Here is a 20,631-nt window from a genome sequence, read left to right as displayed (position 1 = left end):
TTTTTTTTTTTCCCACTTGTGACAACATGGATGGACCTAGAAGGTATTATGCTAAGTAAAATAAATCAGACTGAGAAAGACAAATATCATATGATTCCACTCATGTGGAATCTAAAAAACAAAACAAATAAATAAACCAACAAAAGCAAAATCAGACCTGTAAATACAGAGAACAAACCTTCAATGTCACTTTTACTGTGCTTTAGCCAAACTTCTTATCAGTACATTTCTCCTCTCCTAGGGTAAAATTATTCTTAAGCTGCATCTATCCCTGTTCTCATCCCATGGTAATACTAGCAATGGCCTACATGCCAGGATCTGCAAAAATTTCCAACTCTCTAGGAGGGATGATCTTTCAAAGATAGCACCACTCCCAGATCTTTCCCTTGTTTCATCAGAACTGAAATATTTTGTTTTCTTGGTAGTCTTGCCTCATTTCCAGTTACAGTGGATTGCAATAGATGAGGTCAATTAACGTTGATATAATTCCAGCAAATACATGATCCTTCCTAGAGAAGAGTTTAACAATTAAAACCCAAACATTTTCATCACCATGGAATGGAAGTGGGAGAAAAATTTGGGTCAATTTTTATTCTTTCTAAGTTCTTCTCCAGGTATAAAACACGGAACGATGCCCAGCTGACCCACACACAGTGCCAGTGCTAGGTTAGAGAAACAATTTAATTAATCGCATGGGCAAATACGACAGAAATTTAAACAGCCAGGTAATGGATTTCTAGCGTCAGACTCTGGACCTCAAGTATCCACACAGTTACAAAAGCAAATGACCATACAACCACTGCCTCACTGCTTTCATTCCCAAGGTTGTTAGGCATAAAGCAATTTCAATATTTATTTTGTCCTCCTTAAAGTGCCATCACATCACTAGATAGTAAGAACATTCAGACCAGAAAATGGAGTTGTTTTTTCTAAGTAAAGTTAAGTGGACAGCAGCTGCAGGATTAATACAGTCCCTTGATTTATTTTTTATTTACAGATGCACATTTTCATTAGCTGGGATTTGAACAGAATGGATTTTTACAACAAAAGCAAAAGCAGCCCAGTTCTGGCTTTTTACACAGATGGGCTTCTCTCTGTCTCCTTGGACAGTTTTGAGTGTATCTTCTTCCAACACAGCCCAGATGCATCCATTTGTAATGTTCAGCTTGCAGCCTCGAGGCAGAGTACATAATTTCCCTCCCTAATCGGCAGAGCAAATCTCAGATGCAATGTATTTTCTGCGTGGATGCAAGGAAGGCCCAGAGAGTTGGGCTGGAAATGCAGGCAGACTTTTTTTCCCCTTCCTCCTATGTAAATCAAGGTATTTCAAGCTTTGTGCTGATTTCTTCAGTTATCTATCTACATTTGCTCCCAAGATTTCCTAAGTGGCCATGGGCTATATTATTTCCTCTTGCTTCAGAGAACAATCAAATTTGTGTTGCAAGTGTCCCAGCCTGACTGTTCTGTTGGACCACAATTATTAGACTATTCCTTAATGCTCTGAAATGTTTATGGTTTTGGACTTGGAACTACAATAGTTATAAATAACCACAGATCTCAAAATTCCTTATATGTGGTATATATTCCTACTGACCACTCTTATTTGTTTTGGTGCCCAAGAAATCTTTGATAATTAAATAAATTCACCATTGATATGGCAGAAAACCTGAAAATCTCTAATCATACTGCCTGCCTTAGCTTTGGAGTTAGAGTTTCTAGGAAATCCCAAGGAGCTCTGGTTTAGAATTTTACTCAGTTTTCTAACTGAGTCAGAGTAGCAACAGAGTATCCCATACTGTTAAGAAATTGGGGGTGCCTGGGTGGCTCAGCTAATAAGCATCAGCCTTCGGCTCAGGTCATAATCCCAGGGTCCTAGGATCGAGCCCCGCATCAGGCTCCCTGCTCCGCGGGAAGCCTGCTTCTCCCTCTCACACTCCCCTTGCTGTGTTCCCTCTCTCGCTGGCTCTCTCTGTCAAATAAATAAATAAAATCTGAAAGAAAAGAAAAGAAAAGAAAAGAAAAGAAAAGAAAAGAAAAGAAAAGAAAAGAAAAGAAAGAAAGAAAGGAAGAAAGACAAAGAAAGAAAGGAAGAAAGAAAAGAGAAAAGAAAAGAAAAGAAAAGAAAAGAAAAGAAAAGAAAAGAAAAGAAAAGAAAAGAAAAGAAAGAGAAAGAAATCGGTAGGATGTGGCGCTGCAGGACTAGCTAAAACAGTAAAGAGGCATTTAAAAAAGTTGATGGTGGATATCTGGCGTGCTGGGTGAGGGTGACAGTACCCAGAATCTTTGTGAATTAGGGTCACAGATCTCAGAAGACACCTGAGCCCTAATCCCAAAGGTGTGTGCTCTGCCCTTTTCCTATTCTAATTCCTGACTGGGCTCTCAGTCCAAAGAAAGTTAAGGAACTGGGGTGGCAGAAAAGCCTTGCCCACTCCATACTTTCATCCATATCCCTGTGCCTAAAAACATTAGGGAACTTGGTTGAAAAGGAAGACAGGAACTCACATAGCAGCAAAGCAGCCAGGGCATTTTCCCCGGTGACCCTCACTCTCACGAGCTCCCCAGCCGGGTACCTCAAACACAGTTTTTCACTCTCCCCTGGCACATGCCTGCCCATAGTTACAGATCAGTGGATTACCACTAGGCAAAGACAAATTTGCTTTCTATCTGCAACTATAAAATGTTTGTTTGTTGGATTACATTGCCCAGTTGTTTTCCCAGCAGGCTGGCAAGCAGGGGGAACTTGGAAAAGGAAAACAGCAGCGGCCCTCTCTACGCCAAACGAGGAAAGCAAGGTAAAATGAGACTCCCAAGCGCTGATGCTTGTCCTCACTCCAGCTAACCTACATGAGCAATACACCTTTTCCGGTACGGTGGTGAGAAAGCCAACTCCGTTCTCTGTGCAGAGTGTATTTATTACACAGCTAGAAGCCCCACCCCCTCAGGCTTCCATATGCTTCCAGGCGAAGAGCAGCACACCAGGATTTCACCTAGAGTGTCCTTTCTAACAGTTTACCCGAGTTCTGGGAAAATGAAGCATCATAATATCGCGCTCAGTTTCAAGAACGCGAGTGGCTGAGTCACAGTTGAAAGGTCCCTTCTTATCAGCTCCTGTGGAAATAATCCTCTTTGAACTTTACCTGCATTTTCCATGCAATATTTGTGGCATGGAATTTATAGTCAGTGTTGGGTGCTTAGGTTTTTATTTGTCCAATTTTTTTACTTAGCGCAAGTTCTTCTGAGGTGCACCTCTGCTTAGCTAAAGCCATCACAGAACAGCAACAAATACATAAATAAAACGAGATTTTTTTTTCATAGAAATACTGATGCGACTTAACTGGAGTGGAGGGAGTTGTGCAGCCGTAATAATAAAAGGAGCAAGTGTTAGCAATCTGCTTCATAGCATGAAATAAAATGTATTTTAGTAAAAACATGAACACGGCTCCAACTGTAATTTTTCACACAGCTGTGATAAAAGAACGATAAAAGTGATAAGGCATAACAATTCCTGAGTAAACACACATATAAAATGAAGTGGAAGTTCAGATCTAAAGTGTTTTGTTTTACTTGCCGTCTCTAAACATACTGTGGCTGGTACTTTAATTTTTTTTAACAGCTATCAATTCTGTTCACTTGTATAATTTAATAGATGCTTAGAAGCTTCAAAAAAAATATGTTGCATGAAGAGATAGTCTCCCTTAGCCTGTGAATTTGACATCTTGTCACTGTGTAACATTATACACTTTTGAATAGATATCCTATCTATTGCCTCTTGATAGGAAAAAAATAGCAAAAGCAGTACCCATGAATCTTTCCTATGGAGAAAAAAAACACAAAACACTTCATTCTCTTGGAAATTATGTGATTCTATCCCTGGCTCTTAAAAATCTGAGTCATTCCCAAGGTAATAGAACACTTCTTTAATCATTAGAACAAATGGATGTTTGTCCAACAATGAGAACAATTATTTTCTAAAATAGAAGCATACCTTCGAGAATGTTCTTGAGGCAAATAAACAATTTTTGAAGCACTTTAACGATCATATACTCAGAAAAAAAGATGAATATATATTTTCATAGGTATTCATCACTATTTCTGTAGAATAATCTGTGACCTTTGGATCAAGGCCTGGTTAAAGAACAGAGATAAATCCTAAACTGATTATTCTTCCCTTAGGGCAAACAGCTACTCTCCCACCCACACTGAGTTTGTGAACTATTACGTCCAGCAGCCATAAAACACATGCTAACTTCTGGCTCACCCCTTCTAATTGTCTTTACCCTTGTCTTTACACAATATTTCCTCCCTTCCTTCCTTCCTTCCTTCCTTCTTTCCTTCCTTCCTTCCTTCCTACTTTTCTCTTCCTTCCTTCCTTGCAAACACATAGCAAGCAACTCCTATGGGCGAGGAAGCCACAGACACCTTAGAGAGCCTTCATTGTTGTGGTAGAGCTACTTGTTCAACAAACATCTGTGTTCCTACCCCACGGAGTCTAGGGAAATGTCTTCTAGCGAGATGTTATATTTCCTGATCTTTCTTAGCATCTAACTATGTCCAGGTGACTATAGAATGTAAACAGAAGAGAGGTGAACCCTTTTGGACCAACCTAGTTAAGAAGCATATGTGTTCTCTCTACTACTCTCTCTTGTCCTTACACGGCATCCTTGGAAGCCACATGCTGAAGATGCCAGTGGCCTGAGACGGTAAGAGTCTGGCTGCGCCATCACCATATATAGAGAAGGCTGCCCTTCAGGGACCACACTGAAGTGTCATAAGAGTGAGTCAGTTATGTGAAACTGTTTTGTTAATCTGCTATGATAATTAACACAATTATATATAAGAATCTTGTTTACAGGAACTTACCTCTAATAAGGGACATAACTACTTTAAATCTTTCTGGAGACAAAATCAGATATATTTATATGAGATAATAAGACTGTAAGGCAAGCAATGAAAAATTATAGCTTAGATATCATCAACACAGTGAAATTAAGAGATCTGGGTTTCAAAGGAGGATGGGATCACTTACATCTGGAGTTACTGGAAAAGGCCTCACAGAGAAAGAGCACTTTTAACTTGATTTCAAAGAATGGGTAGGAGTGTGACAAGTAAGAAAGGAGGTTGAAAGGCATTTCAGGCAGAGGGAACTGTGTGATCAAGCAGGGAGGAGATAAAGCGCAATGATTTGGAAATAGTGAGTTGTCTGCATAAAGGATTATAGCTTGCACAAAAGTAACCACGAAATGGTTAAACAGAACCTTCCAAGTTGGTATGGCTCAGCACTTACTGATAACCTGACAAACGATTTAAAAAGCCCCAAATCCAGGAACTACATCTCTCTCACCATTGTAGATAATGAAAGAGCAATACAGGGATGTCGAAGATCTGAGAGGTCACAGACCAGAGAGGGACAAAGCACATTTCCAGCGAGCTCCAGGGTAAAAAAAGAAATAATTTCTCAAGAAATTGACATTTCTTAAAAGGCATGCTGAAAGAGACAGAAATCTGCCAGTCCCAAAAATGCATGGATCTTTGCAGCTGTCAGCAAGAACAGGTCGAATAAGACTACATCAATTAATTGCAGAGCCTTCTGCAACTTTATGAATGAGATCCAAAACTCTGATCTTAATATTCAAAGATCTCATAAATAAGCATTCTTTCAGAGACCAACATGGTTCCCAAAGGGTGGCCGGGAAAGCTAAATGATGACAGAAGGGAACAGTGTGGCCAAGGAGTTCCCCAGGCTTAGTTAGAACATCCACCCCATCCCATTCCAATAATTATTCTTAAATATTCCTTCATGCTTGAGTTGGTAATTTAGAAAACTATGAAAGATTTTTATTCCGTAGTATAAACACACTCATTTCTAAAACGATTCTTTCAGGAATTCTTTAATTGACAAATAATGGATTATTCATAAATGAAGTTTTTCTAGAAAACACATCAGCACGACATTTTAGTTTATACGTAGAATTGCCCACTTGTAGGCAAATGTTGATGGACAGATAATTCTATTTCTCTGCAAAAGGCCAGATAGGTCATACCCACAGGAAGAAAAAATATTCTCCATTCTTCAAGCTCCATCCCTGGCAAAGGTGCAGAAGGGACCAACTGTTATAGAGTGAATATTTGTGTCCCCCCGAAATTCTTATGTTGAAACCCTGCCCCCCATGTGATGGTGTTAAGAGGTGGGGCCCTTGGGAGGTAATTATGATTAGATGACGTGAGGAGGAAGAAGCCCCCAAGAATGGGAGACCCTTAGCAGAGTCAGAAGAGAGCTAGCTTCTAATCTCTGCTATCTACCATGTGAGGATACGATGAGCAGCTGGCAGTCTGCAGCCTGGAAGAGAGCACTCACCAGAACTCAACCATGCTGGCACCCTGATCTCAGACTTCCGTTCTCAACAACTGTGAGAAATACATTTCTGTTGTTTACAAGCTACGCAGTCTTGGGTGTTTTGTTATAGCAGCTACTGTAGACTGAGACATGTACAAATATAAACTAGTTCCTACTGCCTCTTTTTTTGGAAGTTTGAATCACATCAGAGTCTAATTCTATAAAAAGAAAAATGTTTCCTTGTTTTGTTTGCCTGTTGAAAGACATCCATAGTTTTCACACTTTTTTGCAAACATCAAGTGTCCTGGTGTTCCGTGTTGTTTGTTCAGCTTCTCTTGGGCTAGGTTAAAGAAATCAGAGGCTCATTTCCAAGAGTACGGTGTGAAAAAACTGAAGAGAAGATGTGGAATGAGCAAAGGAAGCAGCCTTAACAGTTTCCTCCAACAGCTTAGCAGTAGCTTTGTGTGCCTGGGACTAACCGTGCCAACCTCTGATTCTTCCTGCCAAATGCCTCCTCTCCCAGCGTCCCCACTTCTTTTGTTATTGTCTTGCTTCTTCCCACCCTGTGCTACAATAACTCACAAGAAGGAAGTTGGGGATAAATGTATTTATGCTTTAAAAAGAAATTTTCATGTAAATTGATGCAAACGTCAAGGGAAGACAAAAATATCCCCTTCCTACACAGATCAGTAGTTCTTTCTCCTCTTGACATATTCTCCCCCCAAAAGTCTAAAATATGTAAGGCTGGAGATTCTTGTGGATGCAAAGAAAGGAGATATACTCTGAGCATGAAAAAGAAAAATAATTCTCTGAAGCCTTAATTATTCTTTTTCTGGAAACTTAATTCTTTCTAAAATGAAAAACTATCACAATGTATTTTCTTAAGTTTATTTTCCATTAAAAAACAATAATAATTTAACCCAAAGACCTAAACCTGAATAGAATTTTCTCTTCGATAATCTCTTACTCCGTAAGCTTCCCTGGGTCTTCTGTACTTTCTGAACAACCTTCCTCCGGGTCATCCTCCATAGAGTCGTAAGAATGGGCTACCTAGGGGCGCCTGGGTAGCGCAGTCGTTGAGCGTCTGCCTTCGGCTCAGGGCGTGATCCCGTGTTCGGGATCGAGTCCCACGTCAGGCTCCTCTGCTGGGAGCCTGCTTCTCCCTCTCCCACTCCCCTGCTGTGTTCCCTCTCTCGCTAGCTGTCACTCTGTCACATAAATAAATAAAATCTTTAAAAAAAAAAAAAAAGAATGGGCTACCTAAAAATGCAGCCTTCACAGAACCACTCCCTGGTTAAATTAGTTCAGCAGCTACCCAATGCCAGCTTTAGAAAATCATACAACTCACTGCATAATCTCTTTCCTTTTTAATGCACCAACCTCATATTCTATCTCTCCTACCTCCTCACACTCCAGCAGTAATGACTTACTTTGATTTATATTCACTACCATAGTGTTCATGCCCCCCCCCATTATTTTGTGGGTTTTTTGTTTGCTTAGAGTGGTATGGGCCTTTCATTCCTTTGTTCGCTTGGTGAGCTCCTTTACATCTTCCAAACCCTTTGTATCAGAGTTCACTGTAGGAAATAGAAACCACTCTGGGTATGTCAGCCAGGAAGGCACTTACTGCAGGGAATGATGTACCAACAAGACTGCTGAAAGGACTAGAGGAACACAAGTCAGGGGCCACCAATAAGCTTTCAGGTCACAACATGGCAGGCACAATCCAGAACTTGGAAGCTGCTGCTGACAGTCAGGGGTCAGAAAGCTACAAGAAGCACTGCCAATGTCACAGCTGCTCCAATGTCAAGCCAAAGCGGATGACTTAGACAGTGAAACGAGGTCTGTCACTGCAAGAAAAAAGAATGTTTACAGGATCCTTATACATCAGCTGCAATCACTGCTGAAGGAAAAATGACCCTGTTCTCCCCTGTTTTGCAAATTTTGCACTGGAGCATCTCATTATAGTTTTTAGCCTTCAAACTCCTATAAAGATTTAGGGTCTTTGAAGAGGAGGAAATAGGTACTGTGTGTCGATAGATCACATCAGGCATCTTCTGTTAAGCCCTTTTCTGCAACTTCTATCCCCAGAGAGTTTCAGTTAATCATTCCCTCCACCGTATCACCTCTGTTCTTGACCAAGCATAGTCATGTATTATCTTAGTAGTCCCACCATAGTGTAATATTTGAGGACCCATATAGAGGTCATATATTATAATCCCCTGATTATTTTGTTCATCTTTTTAAAATCCCAGTACTTGGCATAGTCTCTAACATGTAATATGCCAGGCACATTTTATTTTGCCAGATGTTATTATTAAGTAGAACTTTCATGTACAAAAATAGTAACTTTGATAAGAAAAATTCTCAGTTTCAATCTCCTCTTTCAGTAGATTCAGAGAATATCAAGTTGGGAAATAGTGACATTCAACTCTATTGAGATTTCAGTCAATTCTCCTTTTCTCAGAAGAATAATATCTTCAAATATTATTCAATTAAAATGCGAATTTGAGGATTCCTTGGTTCTGGTAGATATTCTACTCATGGTACTCTCCAGTGATCAATTTGCTCTTCCCAATAGAGAATAGAAAACCAAGCATTTTAGTGCACTTATTTAAATTATAGTTCATTTATGCATTGTGTTAAATAACCCCTGGGCATGCTTATAAGCCTCACAAGTAAAAACACAGCAAGCAATTTGAATTTATGTTCTAATATAGACTAAGTATCAAAGCAATGTTCAAATAAGACTCAGAATATATTCTTATGCTCCACTTACAATAATTTCCTATTAGAGCATGGTGGGTAAACAAGAACATGTCTGTCTAGCTTCTCACACCTCTTGAGTGGGGCTGATCTACTTTCACAATGTGGCATAGGTACAGTCCTGTGATTCTAAATCACCAAGTTATATACTTAGGAAAGAAAAAGAAAAAAAGCCTGGAGAAAGACCATCTTCCTCTAGACTCCATACAAATATCCATTTGTCCCCTGGAGACTTGGTTAGAGGGAAAACTAAGATACAATAAAACTTACAATGCTTTTTAAAATACTAAGCTAAAATATTTTATGTAAAATTATGCCACACGCTAAGAGAATGGCATATGGCTAAAGATGAATTTATCTTTCAGTTTCACTTAAATTCAGTTATAAGAATCAAAAGTAAAATCAGACTACTCTAGAGAAAAATTAAGAGCAGGCACTGCAGTTATCAGTAGAGAAATTAATTGCAAGGGATATAACCTTTATCATTAGCTCTCAGGTACTTTTAAGTGTTTCTCTTGACCTTTACAAATGAAGGAACTGAGGTACCTAGAACATATGCTGAGAATAACAAAGAAGCAGAATTCATCAGTGTCGTGGACTAAATGTTTACATCCTCCTAGAGTTCATATGCTGAAGCCCTAACTCCCAGCATAGCTGTATTTGGAGATGGTAACTTTAAGGAAGTGATTAAAGTTAAATGAGTCATGGGGTAGCAGGGTGGGAGTAGGGAAAAGCTGATTTGTGTTCTTACAAGGAGAGACACCAGAAAGCTAACTCCTTTTCCTCTCATGTCACAGAAAGGAGACCACATGAGGACCACTGAGAAGGCAGCCATCTGCAAGCCAGGAAGAGAGTCCTCTTCAGAAACAACTTATGCTGGCACCATTTCTATTGTTTCAACCACCCAGTCTGTGGTATTCTGTTATGGCGAGACTAATCCTACCAGCAAGGCAACCAACCAAGATTCTTCCCCACTCTTGCTGTCACCCACACACATATCATCCTTCACCAAAAAAAAAAAAAAAAAAAAAAAACTGATGGCCTAGTAATCAGCATATGGAAAAAGGGTAAAAAGTACTATAGTTCTTGGGTGGCTCAGTCGGTTAAGCATCTGCCTTCAGCTCAGGTCATGATCCCAGGGTCCTAGGATCGAGTCCCACAGCATAATCCCCACTAAGGGAGAAGGTAATGTTACACCGATTTCACACCCATAAGAATGTTGCAATAAGAGCATCACAGTTTAGGAACACCCTGGGCCATTTATCTTGGTTGGTAGAGCACCAAATCGCAGCAATAGAAATGAGATCCAAGGATCCTCGTTCTCTCCCATGAGAATACAAATTCCACTGTATTTTACTGTGGTAATTATTTACTGTACATAATGTGCTAAAAATGGTTCTAAATTAATCACCATTAATCAAATTAATACTCGGAAGGCATTAGACCCACTATTTCTCAGAAAAGAATAATTTGGAGGCAACTAGTAAAGAGTATATCCCAATTAAATTAGTTTCCTCACCCTGTCTACTTTCTGCCAAATTTTTGGCTACTAATCAGGACTACTCTCAGATATAAGCTATGACCCAGAGTCAGAAACTCAAGATTTGGAAATACCTTTAAATGATCATAAGTATTGGCTGGTTATACAGTTCTTATGGCCCAGTTCCAAATCTATGATTCTATACTCTGGTGATCCTAAGGTCAAGATGCTCCCTGTCAGGTACAGCAAGTAGTGGACTCTGGGAGCAGACTGGGAAGCAGGAGAAGGGGAGAGGGAATTATTCCTTTCTTTTCCTTCTCTGTTGTCTCACTCTGGCCCTTCATCCGGACAGCCGCCATTGGCATTCCTAGAACCAGCTTCATTGTACACTTCTCAGGAAACCCACAGTAGCCAGGTTATGACTTCTCTTCAGTTATCTGAGTTCCAGGTTACACAGTCTGTACTCATAGACTCTGAAAACCCTACCTTCTTCCTTTCATGATCCCAGCCCTAGGAATGTAGCTACTTCCTACATCTGTTATTCTCCCATTTTACTCTTTCAACCTTCTTTAACCAATTCCCTGGACTGAATTCCCTTTGTTGAAATACAGTGTGGTTTCTGGTTTTCTGACTGGACAGGCACCAATACATATATGGAAAATGATTTTTTTTAAAGATTTCATTTATTTACTTGAGAGAGAGACAGAGAGAGCATGAGCGGAGAGAGGGACAAAGGGAGAGGGAGACAGACAAGCAGACTCCCCACTGAGCAGGGAGCCTAATGCAGGGCCAATCCCAGGACCCCAAGATCATGACCTGAGCTGAAGTCAGACATTTAACTGCTTGAGCCACCCAGATGCCCCTGGAAAATGATTTTTAAATTTTAGGAAGGAGCACTCAAGTAAAATCTATTTCACATTCCAACAAGATTAAACACAATCAAAAGCTATCTCAAGCATGGATTGATAATGTACATAAAAGACTACATTCCTTTAGATCCCTTTTGCCTATACGATACAAGTAAGCATAGGTTTGGGGTTTGACTGCAGGGAAATGGAATTATACCATATATTTTGTTTTGCACATGAAGCAGTTAACTGCAGCAATGATGTCTGAAAAGTTAGAGTAAAAGTAAAGGAAATCTTTATTTTGACATTGGCTAGGTTTTTATACTGAGTATTTTATTTTGCAATTAATTTTTTAAAACTTTGCATGGTTGAAGCAGACAGTTTTCTGTTTTCTTACAGGATTATTGATAGGATCGCTGGAACAGTCACGTTAATTGCCTAGGGCCTAAGGTAGGCAACTAAGAGTAGGCAGACATTAATTTACCAAAACTGGCATCAAGTTTCTGCCCTTTCAGTTGGTGAAAATAATTAACCATTCTGGTTCAAGCCATGCAGCCATCTGGTCCAGGGCTTCTTTGTCTCAAATGCTCATCCCTCATAAGCACAACACATGCAAGCTTGTGCTTTGAACCACATAGTGAAGAACACACGGGTCATCTTTACAGAACACAGGTCATGTAAACACAAGTGATTTCAAATGAAAATGACAGAGATTTTATTTGTCTTCCTCAGACATGGTGAAAAAGAAAGATGGTCCTAAGGACATCTTTTTTTATCACCATTTTCCTCTTCCACTTCTGCTTTCATGTAATAGTTGTGCTCCCAATCCACTCCCACCCTAAACACACACAAAACAAAACTTCTTCCAGCAGTTGCTCTCTAGTTTTTCCCTTTTCTTCCAAATTCTCCATCACAAAACCTCAAATACTGGCCGATCCGACATAACCCACTTTGGAAAGCCTAGAAGGGGAGGAGATAGAGCAGGTCAGGCCAGAAGACATTTCAAGTGAGCGTGAAGGAGAAATTCAAGGAAATTACACCACGTCACTTACATGCTTCCATGCTTGCTAATCCTCTGTAGACTGCATGCTGCTAAAGCTCTCTGCCTCTGTAGACTGAGGGCTTCAAATGTATCTGTGCTTTTTGATCATGATATCCTTTCTGGAATGTTATTCTAGCACTAACAAGATGGAATGGAGATTGTGAACTCATTTTTGTGAAGAAAGTGACATCTGGTCAGAGTAGTAGCTTCCATTTATGCAGCACACCTCTGTGTAGCACGATATCATCTTCCGCCGTCTATCCCGGCATTGAGTCCCTAAAGGTGTTGTTGTCTATTCACCTCACACTCAGCTTCCTGTGAGTCCCATAAACCCAAATACATACAGACTTAAGAATCAGGAGACAGAATTATAATTCATATTCTGTCAACAAATTCATGATAATTCATGGGAAATATAATATTTGTGCTCAGTTTCGCTCGGTTTCACTAGGAAAAAAATGCCTCTTCCACCTTTCACTAAATCACGTATGTGAAGTATCTAAAATATATTCAATACAAGGAACATAGTGCACGTATATTGGGTAGTCACTCGTTTCTTGCTTAAAATATAAGGGAAAGTATATGAAACTTACAGTATGGTAGAAATAGTAAAAGTCATAGCTGCTGAGGAGAAATAAGCAGCATCATTCCCAAGAGAAATGAACATGTCAAATAACCAGGAAAGAAGGGAGAAAAATTATTACAACAAGAAAAGGAGAGAAATCGCTGAAACTAAAATATCCTGGCAACGGCAACTAGGAATAATAAGGAGAAAAAGGAGTCTCACGTTAATGAATCCATCTGCCCGTCCTACCTAACATCGCCAGAACAGGAGGTTTAATAACTTTTCGGGCATTTACCATCGGCCTTATATCAAAGTACCAATGGAAAGCCCTTATCCCCAAACAGGTAAAAAAATCATAATTTGCATGCAAATCCAAGCCATTACAGTCTATTACATCATCTCCAAATTCTGGTCCTCAATCTCTCCTCGTGAGAAAGAAAAACAAAACGCAACACAGCCCCTTTTGATCATTGCATACATTTGGCCATTTTTTTTTCTTTTCTTTTTGCTTTGTTTTAATGTGGAAGTCCCTCACCAAAAATTAATGATAGGACATTGTCCAGCTATATTTTAGTTCTCTCGGAAGAGATGAATAGCCAACCCATAATAAAGCTCGTTCAAGGCCTAGCAATCACTACAACTGCTATGGCATCGTTTGGAAGGTCGCTCCAACCTTATCACTGTTCACAGACAGCGATCAAGTACAAAAACACTGCTATCTGAGTAATAGCTAGTTACCTCATCACTCTTTCCTGCAGAACGTTGTCCTTCGTTAGTGTCAGTCCCAGATCAATTGGCTAGAATACAGCCCCGGTTATAAGCCCCCTTTTCTGCCTTCTGTTTCACTTGCCTTCTGCTTCAATGAAAACTCTTCTGTTTGCTTGCTTCTCAGCCTCGACTTGCAGGAAAGGAACTGCAAAGATCAACTGGAAACCTCAACTTATGCACAGCTACTTGGAAATCATTTCTTTGATATTGACGTGGCGCCACTGAAAATGACAGTGAAAAATACTACTCACGTGAGGAAAAAAAAAGAAATACTCTCAAGACCTATGTTCAAGTATAATAGAAAGGTTGAACGACTGAAAATTCTTTTGTAGATAACCTGAGGGATAGTGGAAGAATACTAATAAATTGGGCCTTAGAAAAGTGCTAGCCTAATAACCTCAGCACTCTCTCACTGTGCATAAGTGTGAAACTCTTATTTTTAAAAAGGAAAATGAATGCACTGAGAGGTTATTAGTAATAGAGCCAGTAATAGGCAATAATGGAAATTTAACAAACCAAAGGTAAATCCAGGTCTTCAAATCCATCCCAGGCAATAATCACAAATTATTAAAAAGATATCACAAGAGTTCTAGACCCATGTCAGAAGGACATAAAAAAAAAAAAAAGGATATCTCATGGCCTAATTGCCACTTTCTCAAAATCCCTTGCTTGCTCCTACTGCAACCTATACCACAACTTGCCATCAGTGTTATCTCCTGGGATTGATTTTGACTCAGCTAAATTTTATACAGGAACTCCCTGAAAACTGATACCTGCAAAGAACAGCATTTCTCCTGGGCTGTTATTCTCTGTATGATGCCAAACAGGAAACAGCAATATTGAGCCCAGGACACTCTCAGTGGGATGGGGAAACATTGCAATTGACCATAATACTATGGCAGGCAAGTTTTTGAAATCTGAATTTTGTTCCTTCCTATTTTTTTTTCTCCTTTCTCTTCCCCCAACTCAAAGAGAAAGTGGGCTCTCTGCTTCTTTGCTTCGGGGAAGATGTGTAGCATGGATTCTTTAAAGAAAGTAGACCAACAGAGCCAAGAGAAACTTGAAGGAAGAGATAGAACTTTCGCTGAAACTAACAAAAAAGGCCCTCCACACAGGGGGGAGAAAAAGAAATCTGTGGATGTCTTCAGAGATGGAAAACCTGTTCACTGGTCACCAAACATGTGGAAGAACCTCAGAGAGACAGGACAGTTGGTAAAGGCTGTGAGGTAAGGCGCCATACCCAAAAACGTCATGCCCCAAGGGCAGCACTGACACAGTGGAAAAGTAGGTGGAAAGGCAGGAAGGATGAGGCGGGCGGAGAGAACAGGTCCTCCATCGCACACAAGGTGAGAAGCTATCATTTACAGAGCCTTTAGTGGCCCATTAGGTGCAGCCTACAAACGTATAATCTCTCAGTCAATCCAAATCAGCCAGCTTTCCTCCTACATTGGCACGGATCATTAGTTCTTCCGCTGGGCCCGAGGTTAAGTACTTGGCTTGTGGTAAAGAGTGATGTACAAAAAAACAGAAGCACACTCAGCTCACCCAGATGCTCACACTTGGGGGCTGACACTGACAGAGCAGCAGAGACACAGCCGCCATTCCAGGTTCACTCCCAGTGTCGCCTCCTTGAGGTCCATGTAGCTGAGGGAGATTCCCTGAGTGGTTTTTCTCACTTTGCCTGACAGCAGAGAGATGAATTTCACTGAACTCCATGAAAGAATGCCACTAGATTAAAAGATGAATACAATAAGCAAGCACCTCTATGGGGACGAAGTTTCGACCGATAACCTCTGTGGTTATCGTGCAGTACACAGAATCGTGGGGTAGGTTTGGGGGCAGAAAGTAGAAGACAGGGTTGAGAATTTGGAAGTGATTACTTCTCGGATGTAGAGTATGTTTTGTTAAGAAGGGAATAAACTTTTGAGTCAAGTTGACTTTAGGTGAAATGATAGATGTCAGTTTGTGCACTATGTATGATCTTAGGCAAATTACTGAATCTCTTCGTTCCTCACTTACCTTGTCTGTGAAAGGAAATAATGTGAGGGAGGGGGCAGGTAGGTAATAAATTCGAACACATACACAGACTTCGTGCCAGAACCTAATCCCTAAAATTAATGACTATGGATTTTTTTCCCCACGCTACTGTCCTGTTTACCCCTATTCCTCATTCTACCCTTGCCATTCTTTTTTTAATTGAAATTCAGAGAATGTCATTTTAATTTTCTACTGCTTGCTATAATGCTTGCAATGGCTTAGGCTCCATGTAAAATTTATAAAATCTTGTTATACTCTCAAATCTTTTTATATCAAAAATTTTAATTCATTCTCTTCAAAACCTTCTCAATATCTCTTAGTTGTTAGCTATAAAGCAAATAAAAGAGGGACAGAAGAAAGCAATTCAATAAAAATTGGATTTACTTTTAAAAAAGGAAGGTTTTAATCTCCCTTAATTGGCCCTTTGATGTAGATAATTTTCAAGAGTGGGACATTTTATAGACTAAAAGATCATGTTAAAGTCTTCCCTTAGAGTAATCAAGATTTGGTGATCCTTTAGAAGAACAAGAAGCATCAAAAACAGCAAAGAGAAAGGAGTTATTAAATGTGGAAGATCAAGGTCTCCAATATATTAAAATAAGCAAGGCAGGCCTGCAAATTCCAGCAAGCTGAAGATAACATTTTCACTGCACATTTCTTCAGAAGAAGATAAAGAGCACTGAATCAATATATCTTTGAAGAGATTATTATTTTGTACAAGCTGAAGGTTGGTGCAGGTCATTCCCACTAAGGCAAACAGAACTTGTTAATTTAATCCAACAGACTTGGCAGTGAAACCAAACAGGAATTTAATCAGCAGGAGAAGGTGGTGAGCATCTCTGGAAATTGAATGATCACTGTGCAAACAGTAAATATCATTATGGAACAGCAAGGAAATAAAAAGAGTGCTCCTTTCATGATTTTCATTGAGTTCATCAAACATAATAAATGATTCCAAATAAACCATTTCTAGGACTGCAACAATGACTTAATGCTACTTGAGCTGGAAAGTTAAATTTTATCAAGTTTCCCAGTTTCTCATCTTTCTTAAATACTTTTCTTAAAAACTGCAAGGTTATAAAAATGAAAGATTCAGTGTCTTATATTCCAAGTAAAGACAGCAGCTGACTTTTCAGTTTCTCATCTCAAACACAGAATGCTAACTTTCTGATGCCAACTTAAAGGCTTTTTAGTACAGAGACTAGCAGAGACAAGACTAAGTTGTATAAACCAACATTAGGTGTTTACTTAGATAGTAATGGCTTTAATCATCTTCAAAATTAAGAGCATTTTTCAAGCATGTATTTTGTTGCAAAGGATAAATAAAATTTACTTATTCCACACCCCAATCTCTGCCTCTCACCACTTCAATGAAATTACCATCAAAGCATTTTCAGAATCTTTCCCACTTCTGTTACCGCACAGTTTTCAACTTCACTTCGCCCTCCTTTCTTTTTAACTTATCTCAGCCTCATAAAACTCTAGTTTGTTTGCACGCTCTCTTTATCTCCAATCTAGTCTCCTTGAAACCCCTATTTTAAAAACATAGCCTTTTGTTCACGCTGAACAGGGCATGTCAGTGTGCAGTATATCGAAAACAGAAAGATTTTCTCAATGGTGTTTTTTTTTTCCTCTAGCTATAAAAACGTGGTGTTATTATTAAACCAGTAAATTAAGTACCCCATGGAACCTCAATAAAGAAATGTCAATTGGTGTTTTCTAAGAGTGACCAAAAAAAATAAATCACATGATAAGTGGCAAAAAACCACCTCCTTATTTCAAAGTCTTGTGGAAACTCTTTTTGATGTTCCACTATTCAAAGTAAATGGTAAGGGGAGGTGGGGAGGGTGACATAGGTAAGTAAAGAGAAATAGGGCTTAAAGAATACATTTATCATGATGAACAGCAAGCAATGTATAGAATTGTTGAATCGCTATACTGTAAACCTGAAACTAATACAACACCATATGTTAACTACATTGGAATTACAATTAAAAATTTAATAAAAAAACAAAAACACACAATAAATGGTAAGCTTAACCTGAAACTGTAGAAGAAGCTTGTTCAGTTTCATGGAAAACTAGACCAAGAGATGAAGAGAAAAGGAAGAACTGTATTTTTTAAGCTACTAAGAAGAAAGAAAATAAAGGGAAAAATCAAGAGCTACTATTTTACAGATATGTACTCAGAGAAGAGACGGAAAATCGTAGCTTTCTGGAAAAAAGAAAGATACTTTTTCATAAATGTTCTGTGTTGAAAAGTGGACAGTAAGATACATAGTGTTTCTAGCCCCATTTTAGAATCACCTATCTCCATATTTCATCTTCCACAGGAACAGAATATTCCCTTTTGCATGGTTATACCATCTTCTCTCCACAGTAATCAAAAAGGGTGGAATATTCTGTAGAATTTTAGTTAATTTAAGAATCTAAATACCCCTTCAAGTTTTTATGGTAGATTCTTTACAAAGAAAGCCACAAAAATGCTCCCCATCCTTATATGCACATTATCCCTTTGCAATGTGACTTTGTTGCTTCTTCCATCAAGAGGTAGAAAATATTTCACCACATTTTAAATCTGAGCTGTCCTTGTCACTTGCTAGGATGAAAAGAATGTGGTGGAAATGATGGCTGTGACTTCCAAGTCTAGGTCTCAAGAAAACTTTCCGCACCTGCGCTCGCTCCGTTGGAGTGTTGCACTGAAATTGTCATGAGAAGAAAACCAGACTCCAGGGGCATAAAATACTGTTTGACCAAGTTGTCCTGGCTGAAGCCCCTTCAGATCAATCAGTCAACAACCAGTCAACAACCCCCACAAATGTGAGTGAAGCCATCTCAGACTACCCAACCCCAATTAACCTGCCAGTCAACCAAAGCCATGTGACTGACTCCAGGTGAGACAAGAAAAAGAGCCATTCTGTTGTACCCAGCCCAAATTGCTTACCCACAGAATCGTAAGCACATAAATGCTTATTGTGTTATGCCGCTAAGTTTTGGAGTGGTTTGTTTTGCAACAATAGAAAACTGATACGTACTGGTACTGGAAGGGAGTACCACAACAAAACCTGGAACATTTAGCATTGGCTCTGGGGCCAGGGGGTACACAATCCAAAAAGTGATGAGGAAATTGTTAATGAAGACATGAAAGTGATGAGGAAAATACTGTTAGCGGCTGGAAAGAGAGTGACCCTTGTTACATAGTGGCAAACATGATAAACCATGGAGGTAATAATAATATCCTACTATTGCATGATAAAAAACACAAGAACATGAAAGTTAGAAAATGCACCTAGTAAACATGGATCCATCTAAAAAGATCTCTAGTCAGTGTATGAAAGTCATAACGTTGGGTGTTTCTAACGGCACGTGACAAGTCAATGGAGAAAAAGAAAGAAAGAATAAAAGGAGGAACTTACTGTTTCTAAGCAAAATTTAAAGGAAGTTGCTAAGTGGGAAGATAAATGTTTTTCTTATCCCCAATACCTCCAGCTAATGAAAGATTCCCAAATTAAGAAATAACTTAAAGCAAAGATCCAATCAAGATTGTGGGTATAAAACTCTTTGAAGACCACAAAAATATCTAAGATGGAACCTAATAGCTTTCTCAGACAAAGAACTTCTCTGAATATTAAGGGTACTGTCCCAAAACATGCTGACACACAAAAATAGAGATCTGTTTGGGAAAAAAAAAACCAAAACTGATATGGTTTTTGGGCCATGTGGTAAGCCCTGATAAGATTCATAGGAACTGTACAAAGTTTTTCAGACAGTTGTAATAGCAAAGCAACTTTAGTTCATACTAAAAGGAACTGTGTAATTCCAAGTGAAAAAAGACTCATGGACCTCAGACTTCCTGTGGACAAGAATCAGTCTGGGAAAATAATTCAGCTACAAACCCTACAGGCCATTTCTTATAGAAAAGGGAAGATTTGAGAGGACTGAGCCAAGAGCCAAGAACAATGGAGAATCAATCCAATGGGGTTGAACTAGTCTCTAATCAAGGAATATTCTCAGGCCCTAGAATAGAGAAACTGGGGAACATGTGTTTGGTTTGATTTCAGAATTTCCATGGGCAGGTGATTGCTGTGTGTGCCCGTTCCTCCTTTCTGGGTGCAAATGTCTATTGCAGTTATCCTCATCCAGTCTGACTATTGTTTGTTGCATGTAGAGTAAAAAATTACTTGTCCTCTTATTTAAGTTTTCTAAAGAAGGGTCATAACCAAGGAGCTGCACCAAAACAACCTCATCTACACGTGGCCTTGATTTAGATAATCAAACTCTGGACTGCAAGGATGATTCCATATGACTATGAGATTTTTGTGGGAGGGGTGAGTGTATTTCCATGTGGAAGAGATGTAAATTATTATTTCCAGAGGGAAGATTACGACAGGTTCCATACAAATGTGGCTACAAAAATTCCTCAAACTTCTGTCTCCGGGTTCCTTGATAATGTGACTTTGTTGCTTCTCCCAACTAGAGATGGCCTGCATTTCCCCCGCACATGAACGTAGGCAGACCTACTGCTGTGGGAGCTCCAGATCCTACACAACAAGAGATTTTGCAGCTTCTCTTCTTGCCCTCTTGGAATGCTGCCCTGAGATCGCCATGAAGAAGACCACTATCACCAATTAGAAGATAAAAGACAACATGGGGCAGAGATGAGTTGTCCCAACTAAGACCCCTAGACAACGGCCAACAGCCAATGTCAATGTGAACTGTCAGACATGTCAGTGAGGCCGTCTTACACTATCCAGTCCTGTAGACAGGCAGACTGTAGCCACACAAGTGAACC

General features: G+C 39.4%; 1 long non-coding RNA gene across 3 annotated transcripts in view; it reads right to left on the bottom strand.

Moving 5' to 3' along the window:
- The window catches only part of LOC123789316 (uncharacterized), a 345,463-nt gene that overhangs the window by 183,540 nt on the left and 141,292 nt on the right, over positions 1 to 20,631 (bottom strand). The window lies entirely within an intron of this gene.

Source organism: Ursus americanus, chromosome 3 (genome assembly GCF_024610735.1).
Source record: "Ursus americanus isolate L20-20 chromosome 3, mUrsAme1.1.p, whole genome shotgun sequence".
Taxonomy (NCBI): Eukaryota; Metazoa; Chordata; class Mammalia; order Carnivora; family Ursidae; genus Ursus; species Ursus americanus.
The sequence above is the reverse complement of the archived record's forward strand: the minus strand, read 5'-3'. Positions and strand labels throughout refer to the sequence as shown.